Raw genomic sequence first — 23790 nt, forward strand, 5'->3', positions numbered from 1 at the left:
GGAAGGAGGCACACCGCCAGAGCCCGCACAACCGCCAAACAGAGCAGCAGCACCCAAACCCCAGTAAGAGGTACAGGACAGAAACCAGGCAGAACCAGAAACTCCAACAAGGAGCAAAGGAACGAAAGAACGGCGCCAGGAGGAAACAACCCCCCAACCATCCGGACGCCAAGGGGCGAAGCAGCCCAACGTCCGAGCCCCGAAAGGCCAGCCATCCGCCCACAGAGCTCGCAGGGAGGATACAGGCCGACCCAAGTTGAAGCCAATCACCCAGAAACCCAAGACAAGCCCCGGAAACCAATGCAGACACACCCTGTGTCGGACAGCAATACAGGAAAGAAAACCCCATGACAGGCACAGGACAGGAGAGGCGAAGGGCTCCTGAACTGAGAAAAAACTCAGCCAGAACACACCAAAGCCAGGAGGTCCAGACACACCACAGCCAACCCGCAAGTGGACCAGACACCCCGAGACATAGGGGAAACAACAAGGGACCACCGGCAAACACCAGCAAGGCCCCACCGCCAACCACAACAGAGGGAGCCAAGGCCACCCAGACCAAACCGGAGCCACCAGGACAAACGAGGCCCGACCCAGTCCAACCCGCAGCAGGACCCACGGAACCAGCGCAAATGGAGAAAAAGCACACAGCAGGCCTCCGTACAACAGAAGGACAGGGCAACCACCCCGCAGACAGAGCCTGACCAAACCAGAGAACAACCTCAACCCAAGGCACTCCCCGGAGAAGCAAAACAGGCCCAACCATGAGACACTGAACCTGGACAGCAAGAGGCATAACTCGGACAGGGAGGGAAACACCCCACGCAGGAGAGCCGCCCCGGGAAGAAAAACCCCCCTGGGAGACGAAAAGTCCAAGGGGCCACAAGGAAGAACACGCCCCCCCCTCCCGGCCGAACAGCCGAACCGTCAAGTGAAGCCATCCCAGCAAAACAAAGGCGGACGACCAAACACACCACCAGCACACAGTCCGACTAGACCCCCACGAACCTCAGGAGGAACCAAGGCAGAAAGAGGCCAGGCCAACCGAACCGGCCAAGGGACAGACTGAAAGCACAGGCAAAAAGGCTTCAACCCCAGACCAGAGCGAGCCAGCGCCACCAGAGGCACAAGAGCAGCAACAGCACCCCGGGCCACATGAAAGCACCACACGAACGCAACAGCACCCAGCATACCGAGGCGACCTCCCAACCAGGCACCAACCAGGCCAGAAACTGCAGAACCCCAGATCCTTCAAACAAGATCAGGTGCACCCAGGCAAGCAAGGTCAAAGGCACAAAACCCCCATGGGACACTAAGAAAGCAGAGGCAGGAAATGAACCCACCGTCCAGCGGGAGCCTGCGACAGCAGAGGCACAAAACACTCCACAGAGCACTAGAGCCCAGGTCAGAGAACCAACTTCTCACAGGACCCAAATGGATAGCCCCGCAAGAGGCCCAGTGCAAGACAGGCCAGGGGGAACAAGAGCCACCGGGCCCAAGGACAAACCTCACAGCAGCAGGAAACAGCCGCCGAACATGGAGCCGCCGGGGAGTAGAGGAAGACCGAGCCCCCAACCACCACCGGAGTCTGCGGGGCACCGTCAGGAAAACCCCACCAACCGAGGTGCCGAAACCACCCCACGAACAGCAGCACATTTCAAACCGACGCAGGAGGCAGCAAACACCCACTGAAAGGGCCGGAAGGAAAGAAGAGGAAGAATTAACCTACCGAACAAGGCAGGGAACACCCGGAACCCCCTAGTAGGCAAAGAAGCCGCTGGAACCGGCAAAAGAAGAATGTGTCCCGGAGAACCAGAAGGATCGACGAGGGAGACACAAGCGTGCAGCTGCCATAACCAGCACCGGACAGCAGACCCCAGAAGGGCCCCGGAATAGAAACAGGAGCGAGTACACCCCCCGAACCTGCCGAAACACTTGCACTCACAACACCGCCCCCTCAGAAATGAGACCCGAGCCCCAATCAAAGAGCCCGCCACAGTGCCTGAGAAATGGGAAAAAGGGGCAGCGCAGAACACAGCCAGTAGCCCAGCCCAACAAGGAGGGACAAGAAGAAGAGGAAGCACCCCGTAGACCCTGGGGCAAGAGGAAGGAAGGGACACCCTGGCCCCATTCCATACCACCAAAGGGCAGGGCCACCAAATTAGAATGAAACGCCGCCCAAAAGCAGGCGCACAATCCCACGGATCCCAAAATAGTAAAGAGCCCGCGAAGGGAAGCACCATTAAGGGAGTCCTCCAAGCAGTACCGTCCTCCAAGGCAAAACCCAGCGAGCAGACACAGAGGACCCAGCCACCGTCGCCATCGTACCAAGGGTTTCAAAGGAAAAAGACTGCCCAGAAATGCAACTGCAGTTCCAACCCGGAAAAAGAGGCAGAGGGACCCACAACCAGCAAACCAGCACAGAAAAAACGGACAGACACACGAAGTGACCGACCCAAAAGCCAGGGCAAGACGCAGCCCGGACCGCAAAACCAGAGGTAGCACAAGCCAGCTTCAAGGTCCCCCATCCCGCAAGACCACAGGAGAAGAAGGAACCGCAACCACGGACACCACCAGGCCCCGAGCTGCCACACCAGCCACCGGGATCCACTCGCTACCCAGCCAGGATACCCCAGCGAACCACCGTAAAGGAAACCCCAATCGTCCAGAAACCGGGGAAAGGCATGTCCACCAAACAACCCCCACACCCCCTCCTGCACAGCATACACAGAGATCGAGGAAAGGGGAGGCCCACAAGCCCCAACAACAGGTGAATGGTGAAAAAGTCCACAGACTGTCCACCCACCCAGGGCCTATGGAACCAAAAAGCGACCCGAACACGGAACAGAAAACCACGAAGGCTCGCCCCCCCCCGGACCCAACCAATCCAAGACAGGATCCACGCGGCAGAAGCAACCTGACCACGCCCAAAGGAAGGAGCAACGGAAGACCCAGCGACCACCACCTCCCCGTGACAGCAGAGCCCATACATGCCAAAACCACACATCTCGAACAGGGGCACAGAACAGAGAAAGTAGCGCCCAGACCAAGCAATGCAAGATCCACAAGGGCCAATCAGGGAATGCCACACCCCCCCCAGGCCAGCAGGCCAGTCCAAACAAGACAGAAAGAGGGAGCCCGGGACTCCCCCAAACCCTATGGTCCCGCCAAAGCAGTAACACAAATGTACCCGAAACAACAGGCATCTAAGGGGAATAAAAAACTGTCGCCAATCAGACCGACAAACACGTACCTGAAAGGAGGCCAGACCGCCACGCCACTGGCGAGCAGAGAAGCCAGCCGTGCACAACACACCACCCTTCCCACCCTAGGCGAACATGCCAGGGCAGGGAACCAACCCGGAAGAGAGGAGGCCCCAGCAGGAAGACAAGTCGCGCTACCACCACAGGACACCGCCTTAAACAAAAGCAATGCCCCCAAAAAAGGGCAGAGAGCGACCCACGGCAGGAGAAAGAGGCCAGGGGAGGAACCAAGGACACGCAGCCCCAGCACACAGAGTCCCGACCCCCAAAAGTACCAGCCCCATGCATGTGTCATGAGGCGCAGCCCAATATATCCAGAACACCAGGGCGCCCCCAAACTGAAGGACAAACGGAGCGCAATTAAATGCATAAGGACACTTGTATAGCGCACTACGCACCCGCAAGGGTTGGAATAGGCACCGAGGCAAGAATTATCGGGTCCGTGGAAGTTTGAGCCCAAGACCCGCCGAGGCGGGCCCTAGAAAGAACAGGCAGCTTAAAACAGGACCGACAGAGAAAGCAGCTTCCACATGTAAAGCAACCTGCCTCCAAAAAAACACGGGAACACGAACTCCCGGACATTCTAAAGGAAGCATACAGGCACAGCATTTCCACCACGGCCCACTGTGTGAACCAAAGCGACGCCCCCTAAAAAGGGGCAGGGAGCGGCCCGCGGCCAGAGGGCATGAAGCCTTGGTAGACAGAGCCCCGTCCATTTAAATGAACAAAGCGTTTCCCCGCAGGGAAATTGCAGAGTCTGTTCTCGCGGCCGCTTTATACAATGCTCTGTGCGCATCCAGTACGATATCTGCATCGTGTACTGCCTCCCAGGTAACAAAAACAAAAAAGGGAAACACGGGCCCGAGATGAGCACCGAGCCCCCAAACACACCTCCCAGGAGGAGCCAAACCGCCACGACCCTGGCGAGCAGAGAAGCTAGCCGCGCCCAACACACCCCCCCTCCCACCCCGGGTGTACCCGCTAGGGCAGGGAACATACCCGGAAGAGGGGAGGCCGCAGCAGGGAGACACCACCCCACACCAGGCAGTCAAGGCCCCCCAACCCCACGGTCCCGCTAAAGCAGGGACTCAAAAGTACATGTCAAGAACAGGTACAACAGGGGAACAAACGGCTGCCCAGCAGGCCGTTTCACACTCACCCGAAAGGAGGCACCGGTCCAGTACCCCCACGACGAAGTTGCCAGGAAATGAATTCCGCAGAAAAAACAAACAGGATGTGGATGGGCGGGTCACATGATTATATGCCTTAGGGTGTGGGTGTGGCCTGGAGGGAAGGGATGGGTTTTTAGTTGCTTGGGAGTTTCTGGTGGGAGGAGCTATGCTCATTAGTAAGGACTGGGACGGGGAGGGCTGACGAGGAGGTAATTTGGAATGACGTGTTTCGCTTCCCTTACCTATTCAAGGAACATATCCAGTGCAGATGTAATCCCAAACCTATGGCTCTTGTATCTTCTCTCATAACACAAGAATGTTACAACGTGCTGTGATGATCTTCTTTCTCTAGCTTGTGTTAGATATTTCAGAGGTGATGTTTGAGAATAAATAGGGCCAAACTCCGTTGGTGACCAATCTTGACACCACAACCATGAACCTGACTTGCACGAGGATGCCAACCAGCACATTACATATTCCTAAAAGAATCACCTGTTATTTACTCTACCTCTTTTTCTACCGTGTCCATTGAAGTGCCTTTCTGAACCCCAATCGCACAAGCACCATACAAAACGCGTTTTTTCCAGTAAAAACAAAGGTAGCACACTTGTAGAAGGGCTCATATGAAAATAACAAAATGATGAGCATTATCATAAGTCCGTGATTACTAACCTGGACAGAGCTTTCACTGCCACGATTTAATACAGAAAAGTAAACTTTATTGCGGCGGCTTGTTTCTAAATATTGCACGATTACAAATGTGTTCCTCTATCGGCTAAGATAGAGGAACTCACATTTGCAAAATGTTTGGGCCCTATATTATCGAGACAGGCGCAATGCTAACAGTCAATTCACTACCATTTAAACAGAATAAGCCAAAATATGTTACAGTGGCCGTCATTTACGCCTGGTCAGGCGTTATTTGATTTCAAAAGGGTACACATATCAAGCGAATGGCTCACCAACATTTATGTAATATCATGAGATGAGCCCTGTCCATCACCAATGTATATTTATAATGCTTTTAAAATTAAGTACTGTCTGAAATATCACAGTGCACTTAACTGTGATTCAGATGGAAAACCTTGAATCTGTGCAAAGTCAAGAGTAAATAATAAATGATGCATCAATCAGTGTCAATACTTAAGTCTTTAAAATCATCTGGAAGAAATCAATCAATGATTATACATTCACAATTTTTGAAAAAGCACAGGCATACAAGCGTGGGAGGTGCAATGTTATCAAGCGAGAAACATAAACAATTAAGATAACTAAAAAAATGCCACTGGTTAGAGGAAATACACAAACCAGACAGGGAAAACCAGATTGACTGTAGAACAAGTAGTGAAGGAATAGAAATAACTAGTGAACTGTCTTAGCATTAGTGTTTTGAAGCTCTTTATAACTATAGAATGTGATTCATAGAAAGACTATAAAAGTATATTCCGAGATTTACATCTCTGCCGGCATGTACTTTTGCTGTTTTTTTATTTTTCAGTTCACACACATTCCCAGTCTTATACCTGGATGCAGCGCCAGAAAAGGGATCTAAGTGGAGCTTGTAAATGCATACAAACACAGACTTTTATACACCTGTGTTGGAGCAATCTGCAGTAATAAGCCTATTTACACCTTCCTGGAAACCTTTGTCTGAAAATAACCCCTATGAATCGAGGGAAAAAGGGGGTTTGCGACTCTCTTACAACAAACCAGAGCTACTTACAGACGGTAATCAAGCATGAAACACATGAGCATGAGAAGCTACCACTACTTGTAATGGGTGGGTGAAAGGCCTGTCCAGACATAGACTGATTACTTGCAATAACCCTCCCTGCATGGTTAGACCTCCAACCGGTAACAATTACCATCTGCCAAAGACAATGTTATTTATTTCACAATTGGGAGCAGGGTACATCTAGTCGCTGTATTTTGCTTTTCTTGTCCCTCTGCATTATCGTCAGTCTCTGCCACTGTTCGATCAGCTGTCTTTGCATATATCACGGACAACGATTAATTCTCTCTGTATGCTGTAACTGTGCGTTTTTGTTTAACATTACATACTGAAAAGTGCGTGGCAGCCTGCCTATCATATAGGTTATGCTACTCATTTCTTTAATGCCAAGGGTCCCTTTTATTCTTTTGTTAGTTAATACCTCATATCATTATGTACCAGTGGTCATTGTTTAGGCTGTTACTGTACAGGCTGTTTTAAAACACTTGCATTCTCTTCAAGGGACTGGGTGCTATAGCAACCATTAAAAAAGTAAATACATGTGCTGCAACAGAAGAGCACACAGTACATTTTCTTAATACACAGCAGCATTCCTTCATTGGCAAAAGAAACAAAAAACATGATTTACCTCCCAAAGCAAGGTATACTCTGATCAGACTTTGGGATATATTCACAAGAACCTGTGCTGAACATCACCAAAAAATGCGAACGCAACTTTATACATCGCAGCCTATCACGGGAAAATAACCCCGAGTCAACGTGGAATTCGCAACAAGGCAGTACCATGTGATAGTCTGCCGAAACAGTGGCCAATGTCCGAGATACAACCACCTAGACGGAGATAGAAACACAAACCACAACACAAAAAAACGTGCGATGAGCCCATTCGCGATGAGGAAAGCAGGGATAAGTAACGTCAGGCCCGCGACACACCGGGCAGGCGAAAATAAGCACAACAAAAGCCTGAAGAAGAAAGACAAACCAAACAGAAAACAACTACCAAGCACAATGGAGGCAACCCGAGCCGGTATACAACCCCACAATCCCCATTGGCACCAAAACATTGTACATGGCAGGCCATCTCGGAGGGTAAATGCAGGCTGAGACCCAAGGAGGAAAATGGAAGAAAACCAGAACATCTGGAATGATGCCAAATGCCTATGGTAGAGGTGCGAAGGGTCTTATCCTCTTACTACAGGTGCAGACAGTGCAAGCTCCTAATAGTTCAAACAGATGTACCACCAAAATGCCCCTATGAAGAATCATTTTTACTGCTGGGGTGCCCATCTAACTTTTCCCATTCCCTCCTTGGTGAGATGCAACACTTGACAGAACAGGTATTCCTCGGCTGTATTCATTTGAATGAAAATTAATGTTAAGCAAATAGCACACTCTTTTCCGAACATGGATATACCCAAAGCCAAAAACCAGTGACAGAGCTTCATACATATCCACCTGACGCACAGTATAACTGGCTTGGGCAGAGGGTTAGGCAACAGTCAGTGACAACTGCTCAAATGCCCTACACTCACCACAGCTCCTGGGAATTGGGAAGATATGCGGACTTTAGAACTGTCCCTTCCTCTCCACACTTGACCTGGAGGCGAGCTGGAGGGTGAGGTGGACAGCGTTTACCAGCAACACCTTAACTGGTGCTCTTGAAGGAACTTTAACCATGCCACCTGGGCGGAAACCAAAAACTGTTCTTACCGCAGTGCCTGAGCAACTTTGGCTGATGACCGGTAGAGCTGTCATATGCAGCTATAGAGAGTTTGGCTCTGGTTCACCACTCGGCCGGCACCTACCCAGACGGACATCGGACACCGTTTTCCTCGGCTTCCGTTGTGTTTTCCTACCTGCATTTCCTACCCCATTTACCATTTCCCCTCTACCTCTTAACTCCCCTTAACCCCATCCCTTTAGGGCTAATTCCCCCACGGTGCGGGGGAGGGGGCCGCGCGCGGTGCCGTGGTGCTGATGGCGAGCTTGGCTCGTCATGCAGCACAATGGCCGTGTGCTGATGATGAGCTGAGCTTGTCATGGCCACGCCCTCTCAATGGAACGCCTAGCACAGCGGGGTAATTATCCCTGCGCGGGCGTTCCGCGGAGGTCATGACGAGCTCAGCTCGTCATCAGCAAACAGCCACCGTGATGCATGATGAGCTGAGCTCGTCATCAGCATGCAAGGAATAAAGCCTCATGTAAGGCGCTCTGATACCTGCGGGTCTAGCCTCACCATTGTGTTTTCCTACCTGCATTCCCTACCCTCATTTACCATTCCCCCTCTACCTCTTGACTCCCCATAAGACATGTGTACGCGCTAATTATCTCACAATATTGTATAATTCCATGTTTTTTTTCTTTTTCCGATGTCTATACTTGTCTATGCAACCTGTAACTCACTGATCCTCATGTAAAGCGCTCTGATACCTCTGGGTCTAGCCAGCGTTATATAAAACTTTGCAAATAAATAAATAAAATAAACACGCCCACAAGAAAAAGGCAGCAATGTACAAAGGAGGTGGGAGTCCAGCGCCACACAGGAGCTGGATGACATGGAGGAAATGGTGTCCACCACATCAGTCTGGAGATGGTGGCAGGATGCGTGGACCTGAAACTGCCCAAAACAACAGACAAAACAGCAACAGGGAGAGGAACCCGAGGGGACAAGGGGGGGTGGGGGGAGATGGCACAATGGCACACATGTACAATTAAGCACAGCACAACTGCTGACAAACCATGCAAAGAGTAACAACACCAACAAAGAGCACAAGTCACACAACCCGGCAATATCATACCACTGAACAAGTGAAAAACACACTGCCTGAAAGGGAAAAGGGTGAGTCAAATCAGAGCTGAAGGGACACCTCACACACAATGCAGCACACGCACATAGGAAGCAGAGCACCCCAACATCGAACACAATGTGGTACAAACACCAACACGTGAACTATTTAACCCAGGACACAAGTGCACCCGCCTGTGGCCGGTAAACGGCCATACGCATCTGGCAAAACACAAAATAGGAACATGATAATGCACAAGTACAAACCCACAGTCCTGATGGGGTACCAATGCACATATGACAGGGAGCCAGAGAGTCCGTGACACACACATCGGCATACAAATCAAGACACAGCACAGTTGGAGACAAATCAAAGTGTGGGAACATTATCAACAAGTGCGTGTCAGTACTGCCAAGAGAAGTTCCATGATATGCAGACTAATGTAGCAGCATGAATACAACAAAAGGAGGGAGGGAGAGGAAAAAGTGGATTCAGTCTTCCCTGGCAATTCGTTTAAACAAAATAGAATCCACTCAGAAGGTGGTAGTGATCCCTAAAGTGATGGGGAGCACACAGTGTTGTTTAAATACCCCACACACACCAACAGGCCCCTTGGTGTCAAGCTTCATCATCGGGGCCTTCGCATCCCTCTACGGGATGCGGCGTGCTGCGACTCACGGATACGTAGGAGCACTGATAGTGAACTATGTGTTTGTGTGTGTGAGAGGGAGTGTGAGTGGTGAGGTGAAAAAGTGAAGGTTAAAAAATACCTGGCTCATAGGAAAAAATATTTATTATGTCCTCGGCTGGTATTGTTAAAAGGGGTGCAAGATGAGGTTGTCAGTTATACGTATTGGGGTATATCAACCTCTAAAAAGTGTGTTGACATGTTTCGGAGTACAGCGACTCCTTCTTCAGGACGAGGATATGCACGATAATCCTCACCTTACTCACATGGGTGTGGAATGTAAAAGTGTATTTTGCAAAAAGCACTAGGTGAAATGTACCTATAGGTGTAGTAGTATGGATACGCTCTGTTGCGCCCAATTGGCGTTTGAAGAACCTGTGGGATGAAAAGCATAATAAACATCACAGTCGGACGTCCAGGAACAGGAAAAATAATTCCAGTTATGGGAGGGTAAAGGTTGAACCAAAAATAAGGTTCAAGGACCCTGTGGAATAAAACACTAAAAAAGACACACAATAGACAAAGACATACACTTAATGCACATACGCCAAAACATCTTTCCCAACATTGACTGTGGAGGGAGGAAAAGGATTTGATAATTGTGGCTTACTTATGGATCAAGGTTGTCTGACCTCATGAGCCTAAGCGTGGTATTGGGGGTTCCTTCCTCACTGCTCAATATAGCAACCTATAAGATGTTAAAGGTAGGTTTTAGGGTCATGAATAAGTATTAGTACTGGAAATCTCAGTGGCCCTTGTTTGAACAACCCAACTCACGGTTACTGCACGACCTAGTAGACTGCCATCCCCTCAACGCGGCTCCGACGATGTGTCAAGTCATGTTAAATTGTTTCCTTTATATACCACCAATCGCTTCAATTAGTTGTTGATTGGAAGTGGAAACATGCCCAAAGAAGGATAGAAGTACTACACCAGGTCCGGTATTGCGCGCTGGTGAGGGGGCGTGTTTCACGGTAAAAGAGTGTATGCGCTAGAAGTAAGCGTTCCTACATGCGCGCATGTGTACCGCTGGTTATGATGCCAGTTGTCAGAATCGGCACACCTAGGCAACGCGCATGCGTATTAGTATTACTTTCGGGACGCTGGTTGTTCGCGTATGCCTGGTGTATACAGAGGGGCAGAATCAGAGGTTCAGCACCACAGCGTAGTAGTAGGAGTTTAAGGTCTATGGACAGGGGATTTTTTTGTGTACAACCAGCAAATGGTCATGCATAACGAACAGCTCAGTTGTAATCATAGAAACCAGACCATATGGAAGTGAATGGTATTTACAGTATTCAAGGAAAGACAAACTTTTTCTAGGTGTTATTGTCTAGTTGTTATTGTCTAGTTTCTTGGCCAACAGCAGGAGAAAATAGTGTGTGTCCATACGGTTTAGGATAGTTCATCGCAATTGGCTCCAAGGGATGGAGTCGTTTAACCCAATGGTGTCTGTCCCTAGACGGAACACCCACCTTTGTTCCTTTTCAAATAGCCCAACTTCCGTTGGCAGTTGTTCAATCACTGTCCACTGTATTTCGTTTACACAGTGATGGTATTCCAGAAAATGAGCTGCCTTTTTCGTGGTTGATTTCTTGCATCTTATGTTGCTTTTATGTTCATTAATCCTGATTTTGACGGGCCTCGTTGTCATGCCCACATATTCTTTGTTGCAAGGTCATGTGATTAGATACACAACGTTCTTACTATTACAGTTAGTGAACATGCGTTGTTCCCATCTGGTACCATTCATGAAAGTGAGGGTCTGGCTCTTTCTGGTTAGATGACAGCTGTTGCAGTTTCCACAGGGTTGGTGGCCATGTATTCCCTGTAACCAGGCAAGCAAGGTCAAAGGCACAAAACCCCCATGGGACACTAAGAAAGCAGAGGCAGGAAATGAACCCACCATCCAGCGGGAGCCTGCGACAGCAGAGGCACAAAACACTCCACAGAGCACTAGAGCCCAGGTCAGAGAACCAACTTCTCACAGGACCCAAATGGATAGCCCCGCAAGAGGCCCAGTGCAAGACAGGCCAGGGGGAACAAGAGCCACCGGGCCCAAGGACAAACCTCACAGCAGCAGGAAACAGCCGCCGAACATGGAGCCGCCGGGGAGTAGAGGAAGACCGAGCCCCCAACCACCACCGGAGTCTGCGGGGCACCGTCAGGAAAACCCCACCAACCGAGGTGCCGAAACCACCCCACGAACAGCAGCACATTTCAAACCGACGCAGGAGGCAGCAAACACCCATTGAAAGGGCCGAAACCGGAAGGAAAGAAGAGGAAGAATTAACCTACCGAACAAGGCAGGGAACACCCGGAACCCCCTAGTAGGCAAAGAAGTCGCTGGAACCGGCAAAAGAAGAATGTGTCCCGGAGAACCAGAAGGATCGACGAGGGAGACACAAGCGTGCAGCTGCCATAACCAGCACCGGACAGCAGACCCCAGAAGGGCCCCGGAATAGAAACAGGAGCGAGTACACCCCCCGAACCTGCCGAAACACTTGCACTCACAACACCGCCCCCTCAGAAATGAGACCCGAGCCCCAATCAAAGAGCCCGCCACAGTGCCTGAGAAATGGGAAAAAGGGGCAGCACAGAACACAGCCAGTAGCCCAGCCCAACAAGGAGGGACAAGAAGAAGAGGAAGCACCCCGTAGACCCTGGGGCAAGAGGAAGGAAGGGACACCCCGGCCCCATTCCATACCACCAAAGGGCAGGGCCACCAAATTAGAATGAAACGCCGCCCAAAAGCAGGCGCACAATCCCACGGATCCCAAAATAGTAAAGAGCCCACGAAGGGAAGCACCATTAAGGGAGTCCTCCAAGCAGTACCGTCCTCCAAGGCAAAACCCAGCGAGCAGACACAGAGGACCCAGCCACCGTCGCCATCGCACCAAGGGTTTCAAAGGAAAAAGACTGCCCAGAAATGCAACTGCAGTTCCAACCCGGAAAAAGAGGCAGAGGGTCCCACAACCAGCAAACCAGCACAGAAAAAACGGACAGACACACGAAGTGACCGACCCAAAAGCCAGGGCAAGACGCAGCCCGGACCGCAAAACCAGAGGTAGCACAAGCCAACTTCAAGGTCCCCCATCCCGCAAGACCACAGGAGAAGAAGGAACCGCAACCACGGACACCACCAGGCTCCGAGCTGCCACACCAGCCACCGGGATCCACTCGCTACCCAGCCAGGATACCCCAGCGAACCACCGTAAAGGAAACCCCAATCGTCCAGAAACCGGGGAAAGGCATGTCCACCAAACAACCCCCACGCCCCCTCCTGCACAGCATACACAGAGATCGAGGAAAGGGGAGGCCCACAAGCCCCAACAACAGGTGAATGGTGAAAAAGTCCACAGACTGTCCACCCACCCAGGGCCTATGGAACCAAAAAGCGACCCGAACACGGAACAGAAAACCACGAAGGCTCGCCCCCCCCCGGACCCAACCAATCCAAGACAGGATCCACGCGGCAGAAGCAACCTGACCACGCCCAAAGGAAGGAGCAACGGAAGACCCAGCGACCACCACCTCCCCGTGACAGCAGAGCCCATACATGCCAAAACCACACATCTCGAACAGGGGCACAGAACAGAGAAAGTAGCGCCCAGACCAAGCAATGCAAGATCCACAAGGGCCAATCAGGGAATGCCTCACCCCCCCCAGGCCAGCAGGCCAGTCCAAACAAGACAGAAAGAGGGAGCCCGGGACTCCCCCAAACCCTATGGTCCCGCCAAAGCAGTAACACAAATGTACCCGAAACAACAGGCATCTAAGGGGAATAAAAAAACTGTCGCCAATCAGACCGACACACACGTACCTGAAAGGAGGCCAGACCGCCACACCACTGGCGAGCAGAGAAGCCAGCCGTGCACAACACACCACCCTTCCCACCCTAGGCGAACATGCCAGGGCAGGGAACCAACCCGGAAGAGAGGAGGCCCCAGCAGGAAGACAAGTCGCGCTACCACCACAGGACACCGCCTTAAACAAAAGCAATGCCCCCAAAAAAGGGCAGAGAGCGACCCACGGCAGGAGAAAGAGGCCAGGGGAGGAACCAAGGACACGCAGCCCCAGCACACAGAGTCCCGACCCCCAAAAGTACCAGCCCCATGCATGTGTCATGAGGCGCAGCCCAATATATCCAGAACACCAGGGCGCCCCCAAACTGAAGGACAAACGGAGCGCAATTAAATGCATAAGGACACTTGTATAGCGCACTACGCACCCGCAAGGGTTGGAATAGGCACAGAGGCAAGAATTATCGGGTCCGTGGAAGTTTGAGCCCAAGACCCGCCGAGGCGGGCCCTAGAAAGAACAGGCAGCCCAAAACAGGACCGACAGAGAGAGCAGCTTCCACATGTAAAGCAACCTGCCTCCAAAAAAACACGGGAACACGAACTCCCGGACATTCTAAAGGAAGCATACAGGCACAGCATTTCCACCACGGCCCACTGTGTAAACCAAAGCGACGCCCCCTAAAAAGGGGCAGGGAGCGGCCCGCGGCCAGAGGGCACGAAGCCTTGGTAGACAGAGCCCCGTCCATTTAAATGAACAAAGCGTTTCCCCGCAGGGAAATTGCAGAGTCTGTTCTCGCGGCCGCTTTATACAATGCTCTGTGCGCATCCAGTACGATATCTGCATCGTGTACTGCCTCCCAGGTAACAAAAACAAAAAAGGGAAACACGGGCCCGAGATGAGCACCGAGCCCCCAAACACACCTCCCAGGAGGAGCCAAACCGCCACGCCCCTGGCGAGCAGAGAAGCTAGCCGCGCCCAACACACCCCCCCTCCCACCCCGGGTGTACCCGCTAGGGCAGGGAACATACCCGGAAGAGGGGAGGCCGCAGCAGGGAGACACCACCCCACACCAGGCAGTCAAGGCCCCCCAACCCCACGGTCCCGCTAAAGCAGGGACTCAAAAGTACATGTCAAGAACAGGTACAACAGGGGAACAAACGGCTGCCCAGCAGGCCGTTTCACACTCACCCGAAAGGAGGCACCGGTCCAGTACCCCCACGACGAAGTTGCCAGGAAATGAATTCCGCAGAAAAAACAAACAGGATGTGGATGGGCGGGTCACATGATTATATGCCTTAGGGTGTGGGTGTGGCCTGGAGGGAAGGGATGGGTTTTTAGTTGCTTGGGAGTTTCTGGTGGGAGGAGCTATGCTCATTAGTAAGGACTGGGACGGGGAGGGCTGACGAGGAGGTAATTTGGAATGACGTGTTTCGCTTCCCTTACCTATTCAAGGAACATATCCAGTGCAGATGTAATCCCAAACCTATGGCTCTTGTATCTTCTCTCATAACACAAGAATGTTACAACGTGCTGTGATGATCTTCTTTCTCTAGCTTGTGTTAGATATTTCAGAGGTGATGTTTGAGAATAAATAGGGCCAAACTCCGTTGGTGACCAATCTTGACACCACAACCATGAACCTGACTTGCACGAGGATGCCAACCAGCGCATTACATATTCCTAAAAGAATCACCTGTTATTTACTCTACCTCTTTTTCTACCGTGTCCATTGAAGTGCCTTTCTGAACCCCAATCGCACAAGCACCATACAAAACGCGTTTTTTCCAGTAAAAACAAAGGTAGCACACTTGTAGAAGGGCTCATATGAAAATAACAAAATGATGAGCATTATCATAAGTCCGTGATTACTAACCTGGACAGAGCTTTCACTGCCACGATTTAATACAGAAAAGTAAACTTTATTGCGGCGGCTTGTTTCTAAATATTGCACGATTACAAATGTGTTCCTCTATCGGCTAAGATAGAGGAACTCACATTTGCAAAATGTTTGGGCCCTATATTATCGAGACAGGCGCAATGCTAACAGTCAATTCACTACCATTTAAACAGAATAAGCCAAAATATGTTACAGTGGCCGTCATTTACGCCTGGTCAGGCGTTATTTGATTTCAAAAGGGTACACATATCAAGCGAATGGCTCACCAACATCTATGTAATATCATGAGATGAGACCTGTCCATCATTAATGTATATGTATAATGCTTTTAAAATTAAGTACTGTCTGAAATATCACCGTGCACTTAACTATGATTCAGATGTATCTGTGCAAAATCAAGAGTAAATAATAAATGATGCATCAATCAGTGTCATTACTTCAGTCTTTAAAATCATCTGGAAGAAATCCATCAATGATTGTACATTCACAATTTTTGAAAAGGCACAGGCATACAAAACAACAAGATGTGAAGCGTGGGAGGTGCAATGTCATCAAGCGAGAAACAGAAACAACTAAGATAAAAGGAATTCCTCAAAAATGCCACTGGTTAGAGGAAAGACACAAACCAGACAGGGAAAACCAGATTGACTGTAGAAGAAGTTGTGAAGGAACTGAAATAACTAGGGCACTGTCTTAGCATTAGTGTTTTGAAGCTCTTCATAACTATAGAATGTGATTCATAGAAAGACTATAAAAGTATATTCCGAGATTTACATCTCTGCCGGCATGTACTTTTGCTGTTTTTTATGTTTCAGTTCACACACATTCCCAGTCTTATACCTGGATGCAGCGCCAGAAAAGGGATCTAAGTGGAGCTTGTAAATGCATACAAACACAGACTTTTATACACCTGTGTTTGTGCAATCTGCAGTAATAAGCCTATTTATACCTTCCGGGAAACCTTTGTCTGAAAATAACCCCTGTGAATCGAGGGGAAAAGGGGGTATGGCTGAGATACCCGCCACCCCCTCTCAACACAATCCCCAAAGGAGGGAAACAGGAAACAGTTCTTGAAGTTTTTGGAAGAGGGAGGGAGTAACCCTCCCGGCCGTATTTATTAAAACAAAATTAAAACATTAAATCAACATTTTATATTATGTACAATTTCATTACCACATTGCGATGTTTGGCTAACCTTAACAGATTCTCTAATACAGAGGTTCTCCTAGCCGAACTAACATCCTACACACATTTACTTGAAATTATGAAATTGTACATCCTAACGTTTAAGGGCCAACGGCAAGGTCGTAACCGGTGTCAAGATCCCTAACCAGAAATACCCCCCCCACTTGTGAGGGGCGACAGCACTGAGGCGTACCTCAAGTGCAACTACCAATTTCCCTTTGACTTGACGGGGGCACCAATAAAACTCGACGCCACTTAAAGGTCGTTCGAGGACTCGTGTGAGGTATCTAGAAGGTAGCGTAGACCCCCCCCCCAAACCCCGCACAACTTACCACATCTGCCGTCGCAGACGTCACTGGCCCCGGGAAATTCCCCAGGAGGGGGCTGTAACCCCTCCTACACAGGAAGGGGCCTTGACCGCCTTTTCTTTTCTTTCGGCGACCCATCCTTAGAAGGGACCGCCTCCCCGTTGAGGGGCCAATGGCCACCTCTCCCGAGCGCTCCCATCCGTGTTGGGTGACGCCCACTCATAGGGATCTTCCAATTAGTGCTCACCGATCATGACCTTACCGCCCGACCAAAAATAAATACGACAATGCTAACTAACCTATTAAACTAAAAAATACAGTGGCTACTACGACCGTAATAAAAGCATGCTTATAAATGAACACTAAAGCCGAATTCTTTAATCATAAAACATAAATGACATAGACCATTCTTTATTACACACTCAAAATCAACACGATAATACCACAACCTGTAAACGAAATTAGAGTTATCCATCAACTTTTATTCAAAACAACTGGCTGTCTTCAGGGGCTGGTGGGTGGGTCAAAATTGGCTGTTCGTTCCGTCTCGAGCTCACGTGCAGCGAGGAGGTGCAGCTTCAGAGCACAGGAACAAGAGGATGCCTTCTGGTCTTGCGTCCTCTTTTATCCGTCTTCAGGGCGGGCGTAAACCCGCCCCTGCCTGCCCCGAGGGCGTGGCCAGCCGCGTCAGTGTCTAGGCCAGCCCACTCTAGGGCGGGAAAAAGCGCGCCCCGGCTATGCCGCTTCGGGCATACCAGCCGAGACACGCCTCCCGCCCAAGATGGCTTCCCGGGGGGATCGTGGTACTCTGCCATACGTGCGGGGGGACCGAGTGGTCGCCCCTTTCCATATGGCTGAGATACCCGCCACCCCCTCTCAACACAATCCCCAAAGGAGGGAAACAGGAAACAGTTCTTGAAGTTTTTGGAAGAGGGAGGGAGTAACCCTCCCGGCCGTATTTATTAAAACAAAATTAAAACATTAAATCAACATTTTATATTATGTACAATTTCATTACCACATTGCGATGTTTGGCTAACCTTAACAGATTCTCTAATACAGAGGTTCTCCTAGCCGAACTAACATCCTACACACATTTACTTGAAATTATGAAATTGTACATCCTAACGTTTAAGGGCCAACGGCAAGGTCGTAACCGGTGTCAAGATCCCTAACCAGAAATACCCCCCCCACTTGTGAGGGGCGACAGCACTGAGGCGTACCTCAAGTGCAACTACCAATTTCCCTTTGACTTGACGGGGGCACCAATAAAACTCGACGCCACTTAAAGGTCATTCGAGGACTCGTGTGAGGTATCTAGAAGGTAGCGTAGACCCCCCCCCAAACCCCGCACAACTTACCACATCTGCCGTCGCAGACGTCACTGGCCCCGGGAAATTCCCCAGGAGGGGGCTGTAACCCCTCCTACACAGGAAGGGGCCTTGACCGCCTTTCCTTTTCTTTCGGCGACCCATCCTTAGAAGGGACCGCCTCCCCGTTGAGGGGCCAATGGCCACCTCTCCCGAGCGCTCCCATCCGTGTTGGGTGACGCCCACTCATAGGGATCTTCCAATTAGTGCTCACCGATCATGACCTTACCGCCACAGGCCGGATAGTTGACCGGCTATCCGGACCCCCCACAAAGCTCCTACCTAAAGGTCATGTTTTAACGTTTTTAACCATGCTAAGAAGTCTCCTATGAGTAACTCATTCCCCACGCGAGACAAATGCACACCATCCCCCAAATACATACTGTCATCATTAATACAGCCATGCGAAATAGAATGCAATGTCCTGGAACGGAACAACCTACTCACTTTGTTATTAAGCTTTCTCACAGAGTGATTCAAAGCAGGAACAGAAATAGGCCCTCGCCACACCTTTCGTGGGATCATATGGGACCACGCAATTGTGCACCCCGGAACTCTCCTCGCCAACCAACTTACAGTGGAAAGCATTGCCTCCAGGAGAAGTCGTCTACCGGTGGTGACCAAATCGTTGCCCCCTAGATGCACTATGATTATAGACGGCGGTGACCTCGTCCGCCCTAACAAACCCTCGAAAAATGCTTGAAACTGGTCAATACAGAGCCCGCCTCTTCCGTAGAAGGACACCCTGTACCCGTATTCCCCAGCTACGTGAATCATGTCACCTGCTTTGAATACGTCCGCGGCACGCCTCACGTATGAGTGGCCCACGACCCACACCTCCTTCTTCACAGCCGGTGATGTCTGACCGCTGGCCCGGTGTTGGGTCGACTGCATAGTCCGCCCCGCCTCGTAGGCTTGCGCAACTGAAAACCAAACAAAGACAAGAAGCGTGAGTACATCATTACAGCTTCACAACATGTGCAACCGCACATACCTCTTATAACACTTGGAGGACCAACGCCCCACTCGTTTCACTTGTTCAACATTAAGACCCCTAGCTGTAGCTTCCGTAGCAGCCCCTATCCGAAAGGAGTGGGTCCCAAACTCGCCCGGGTTCAAGCCCGCAGCGGCAATTGACATCGCAAGCACCCGCTGAAACTGAAATTTCGTCAGTGGGGTGGCGTCCGCGTGTCTCAACAAGGTCCCCCCCCATGATGCCACCCTTCGTGCTAGGTAGTTTTCTAAACACTTTACTGGACACATGGAGGACCCGGGAATCCTGGGTATGATTATGCAGTCACCCATCCCATCTTGATCGGTCTTGGACCTGACAAAGGAGACAGTCATTGTCTCTCCTCTGACCTGAACGTGTTCCCGGCACAAACCCCCTGTCACATCCCGTTTGTTCCTCGCCACCAGTTCGCTTACCCGCATCGCTCCATGAAATGCCAGCGTAAACGCGGCTCGGAACAACACCGTCTCAAACTGAGATGAACATGTGGCAGGGAGTGTGGCCAACAACTGGGCCAACCTATCCAAACCAATCGGGCGCCTCTCATCTACTCTGCGACCCTCAAGGCGTTGCCACCCACGCAGCGCTTTCTGTACAACGAAAGACGCTGTCGGGTCCTGGATACCATGAGCCCTGGCAACAAAGGAAATGGCAGCACGATGCCTCTGGGCCGTAGCCACCGATTTCCCAGCCCTACGTAAGGACATCAGAAAATTCACTACCCATTCCTCGTGGCCCCAAAGCCCCTCTCCATCAGTCCCCAAAAAGGCTAAATAGGACCGAAACGCCCCTTCATATGCCTTCCTTGTCCTTGGTGCTAGGCTCTCTCCCACGAGGTGACGAAGTTCGGGGCACCGAGAGACCAGAGAGCTTCGGGAAAGGGTGCCGGCTCTGGGTCCGCTGTGGGAAGGAAACCCGAGAAAGCCTGCATATGAAAACGAGACAGTGCATCAGCTGCCTGATTCAGTACCCCCGGGACATGTTTAGCTCTGAATAGCACATTCAGTTGCATACACAGTAAAACAATTTCTTTGAGCAGTCTTAAAATCAGTTTACATCGTGCTGCCTGGCTATTGATGCACTCGACCACGGTCATATTGTCAGACCAAAATACCACAGAGTGATCTTTGAACCCTTCGGGCCAGGTTCTTAGGGCCACAAAAATGGGGAAAAGTTCCAAGAAAGCAATATTACTTGTCAGTCCATTGTCATGCCACCATGCCGGCCATCTTTGTGCCGACCATTTTGTGCCGAAGATGGCACCAAAACCTATGCTACCTGCCGAATCTGTCCATAGCCCCAGCTCTTCAGAGGACACGGCCGGTTTGTTCCAGACGACTCGACCATTAAAATCCGCCAGGAATGCTAACCAAATGCGCATGTCCTGGCGGACCTCAGCCGATAGTCTCGTGCGATGATGACCCTCCTTTAGGCCGACCATAGCTTGGGCAATTGAACGGGAAAAGGGGCGGGCCATCGGTATAACCCTCAGGGCAAAATTCAACTGTCCCACCAACTGCTGTAACTGATGCAGCGTAACTTTAGATCCATTTATACACATTTGCAGGGCTGCCCTGAACTTCCCCACTTTGTCAGCTGGTAAACGAAAACAACCCTCACTGGAGTCTAACTCGATCCCCAGAAACTCGAGGCAAGTCGCAGGACCCACCGTCTTACCCGGTGCCAATGGCACACCAAACTGCTTCATTAATACACAAAATTCGGCCAAGGCCTGGCCACATTCGAGATCCCCGGCTGCCCCAAGGAACAGAAAGTCATCAAGGTAATGCATTACATGTTGGAAACCCGTCCTCTTTGTGAAGACCCATTGTAGAAAACTACTGAATTTCTCGAAATAGGCACAAGATATAGAGCACCCCATCGGCATACACCTATCCATGTAATAATGACCCTGAAACATGAAACCTAGGAGACGCTGGTCGTCTGGGTGTACCGGGAGCAACCGGAACGCTGACTCGATATCCGACTTCGCCATCAGCGCCCCGGGCCCCAGGCGATTCAAAATGGCTACGGCCTCATCGAAAGATGCGTACCGCACCGAACACACTTCTGGGTCTATTGCATCGTTTACAGAAAGACCACGTGGAGCTGATAAATTATGAATCAGTCGGAACTCACCCGGGTCCTTCTTGGGGACCACCCCTAAAGGAGAACAAACAAAACTCTGCACCGGGGGTACACTAAACGGGCCGGCAACCCGACCTCGAGTAACCTCTTTCCGGATCTTCTCCTGTACCACGGTCGTATGCTGTAGGACCGAAAGTTGATTTTTACACTTCTCCACACCCTGAAAGTCCCCTACTGGGATGCGGAAACCATACGAAAACCCGTTCCGCAGCACCCCAGCAGAAGTACGATCCGGGTATTCACTGAGCCAGGGAATCATCGCCAAGGTATCAATCGGGGTAGGTAAAGGCGCCCCTCGGACTATGTTAGACCTGTTTGGCGCCTCCTCTACCCCCGTTATAACCCGTTTTGGCTCTGCACGTGGACTCAGGATGGGACGACCCGCACCCACTACATTCATGTCTAAATTTACACGATCCCTGGGGCCTAGTACATTTACCTCTGTTGAAATTCCAGCAGAACCCCCTTTTCCCTGTATTGCTGGCAGGTCTCGAGTGATCGTCGGTACCCGTACCTGATCGAAAGGGCGTCCCCGCATATTGGCGGGAGGATTCGCCAACATTACCCCCTACCAATGGCATTTTCAACATACCTGTCTCCTTCATTTTATCCCATGTCAAAGAATCGTAACAATCCCAGGTTAAGCTTTTATTGTGCTCTTTAGCCTTTCTAAAAAGATTATCGTAGCAGAACCAATGGTTACCCTGGTGTGACGTCGAGTACCCCATGATTCGCGACTGATAGGTCGGCAACTCGGAAAGTAACTCGGGCCTACGTTCCCCTAAGATCGACGTAAAAATCCCCCATGCTTTGCCCCAATTGCCAATATTCTCATTCACTTTAAAGGCGGCCATTTTTGCGCGCCAAACACTCGGATGCATGAGGTCTTTCTGGCCCTTAACATGCTCCACCTCATAATGATCAACAAGCAACGAGAAGATGTTCACATATTCCCCCGCCCAAATCTTCTCTTTAATTGCCAAAGGCACATGTTGACCCAACCTTTCTCTACGAGAGGGTGCTGACTCATCCCTCGCAATCGGCAATGGCCGCTTACCTGCACCGGACGCTGCCTCTGCGGTCGTAATCGTCCCTTGTGGCTTGTCAACTACTGCAGCCGGCGCGGACACCTTGGCTGCCTCCCGTTTCTCACGCAGTTGCTTCATCAGCGCCTGCGCGTCGACAGCCGTGGCGCCCTCACTACCTTCGCCCAACCACGCTGCAAGTTGTGCTGCCAGCTCGGGCGGCATATCTTCATTGGACACCGGGGTGACCACCACGGGAATCGGATTCCCCTCCACGGGTACTGGGGTTGGCGCTTCAGGCGGGGTACGGGGAACCGGGACGTCTCCCCCAGCAGGTCCCCTCCTTGGCCTCTTGGCTCTCCCTCCTGGGGCTGCTCCAGCCGAAGGACGTTCCGGCCCCCCTTCCCCCTCTCTCTCCGCCACCCGCTTCTTCAGCTCGGTCATCTCCTTCATGAGGACCCGAAGCATCTGTTCAGTCGTCATTCTCTTTCCGCCTTTCTTGGGCATTTCTCCGACAGAGTATCTGTAAGACAAAAAGAAGGATTACAACGCTCAAAATTGGCTCTTCGTTCCGTCTCGAGCTCACGTGCAGCGAGGAGGTGCAGCTTCAGAGCACAGGAACAAGAGGATGCCTTCTGGTCTTGCGTCCCCTTTTATCCGTCTTCAGGGCGGGCGTAAACCCGCCCCTGCCTGCCCCGAGGGCGTGGCCAGCCGCGTCAGTGTCTAGGCCAGCCCACTCTAGGGCGGGAAAAAGCGCGCCCCGGCTACGCCGCTTCGGGCATACCAGCCGAGACACGCCTCCCGCCCAAGATGGCTTCCCGGGGGGATCGTGGTACTCTGCCATACGTGCGGGGGGACCGAGTGGTCGCCCCTTTCCATTTGCGTCTCTCTTACAACAAACCAGAGCTACTTACATACGGTAATCCAGCATAAAACACATGAACATGAGAAGCTACCACTACTTGTAGTGGGTGGGTGAAAGGCCTGTCCAGACATAGACTGATTACTTGCAATAACCCTCTCTGCATGGTTAGACCTCCAACTGGTAACAATTACCATCTGCCAAAGAGAATGTTATTTATTTCACAATTGGGAGCAGGGTACAGCTAGTCATTGTACTTTGCTTTTCTTGTCCCTCTGCATTATCGTCAGTCTCTGCCACTGTTCGATCAGCTGTCTTTGCATATATCACGGACAACGATTAATTCACTCTGTATGCTGTAACAGTGCGTTTTTGTTTAACATTACATACTGAAAAGTGCGATGCAGCCTGCCTATCATATAGGTTATGCTACTCATTTCTTTAATGTCATGGGTCCCTTTTATTCTTTTGTTAATTAATACCTCATATCATTATGTGCCAGTGGTCATTGTTTAGGCTGTTACTGTACAGGTTGTTT

The sequence above is a fragment of the Lissotriton vulgaris genome, chromosome 4_1 (assembly GCF_964263255.1).
Source record: "Lissotriton vulgaris chromosome 4_1, aLisVul1.2, whole genome shotgun sequence".
Taxonomy (NCBI): domain Eukaryota; kingdom Metazoa; phylum Chordata; class Amphibia; order Caudata; family Salamandridae; genus Lissotriton; species Lissotriton vulgaris.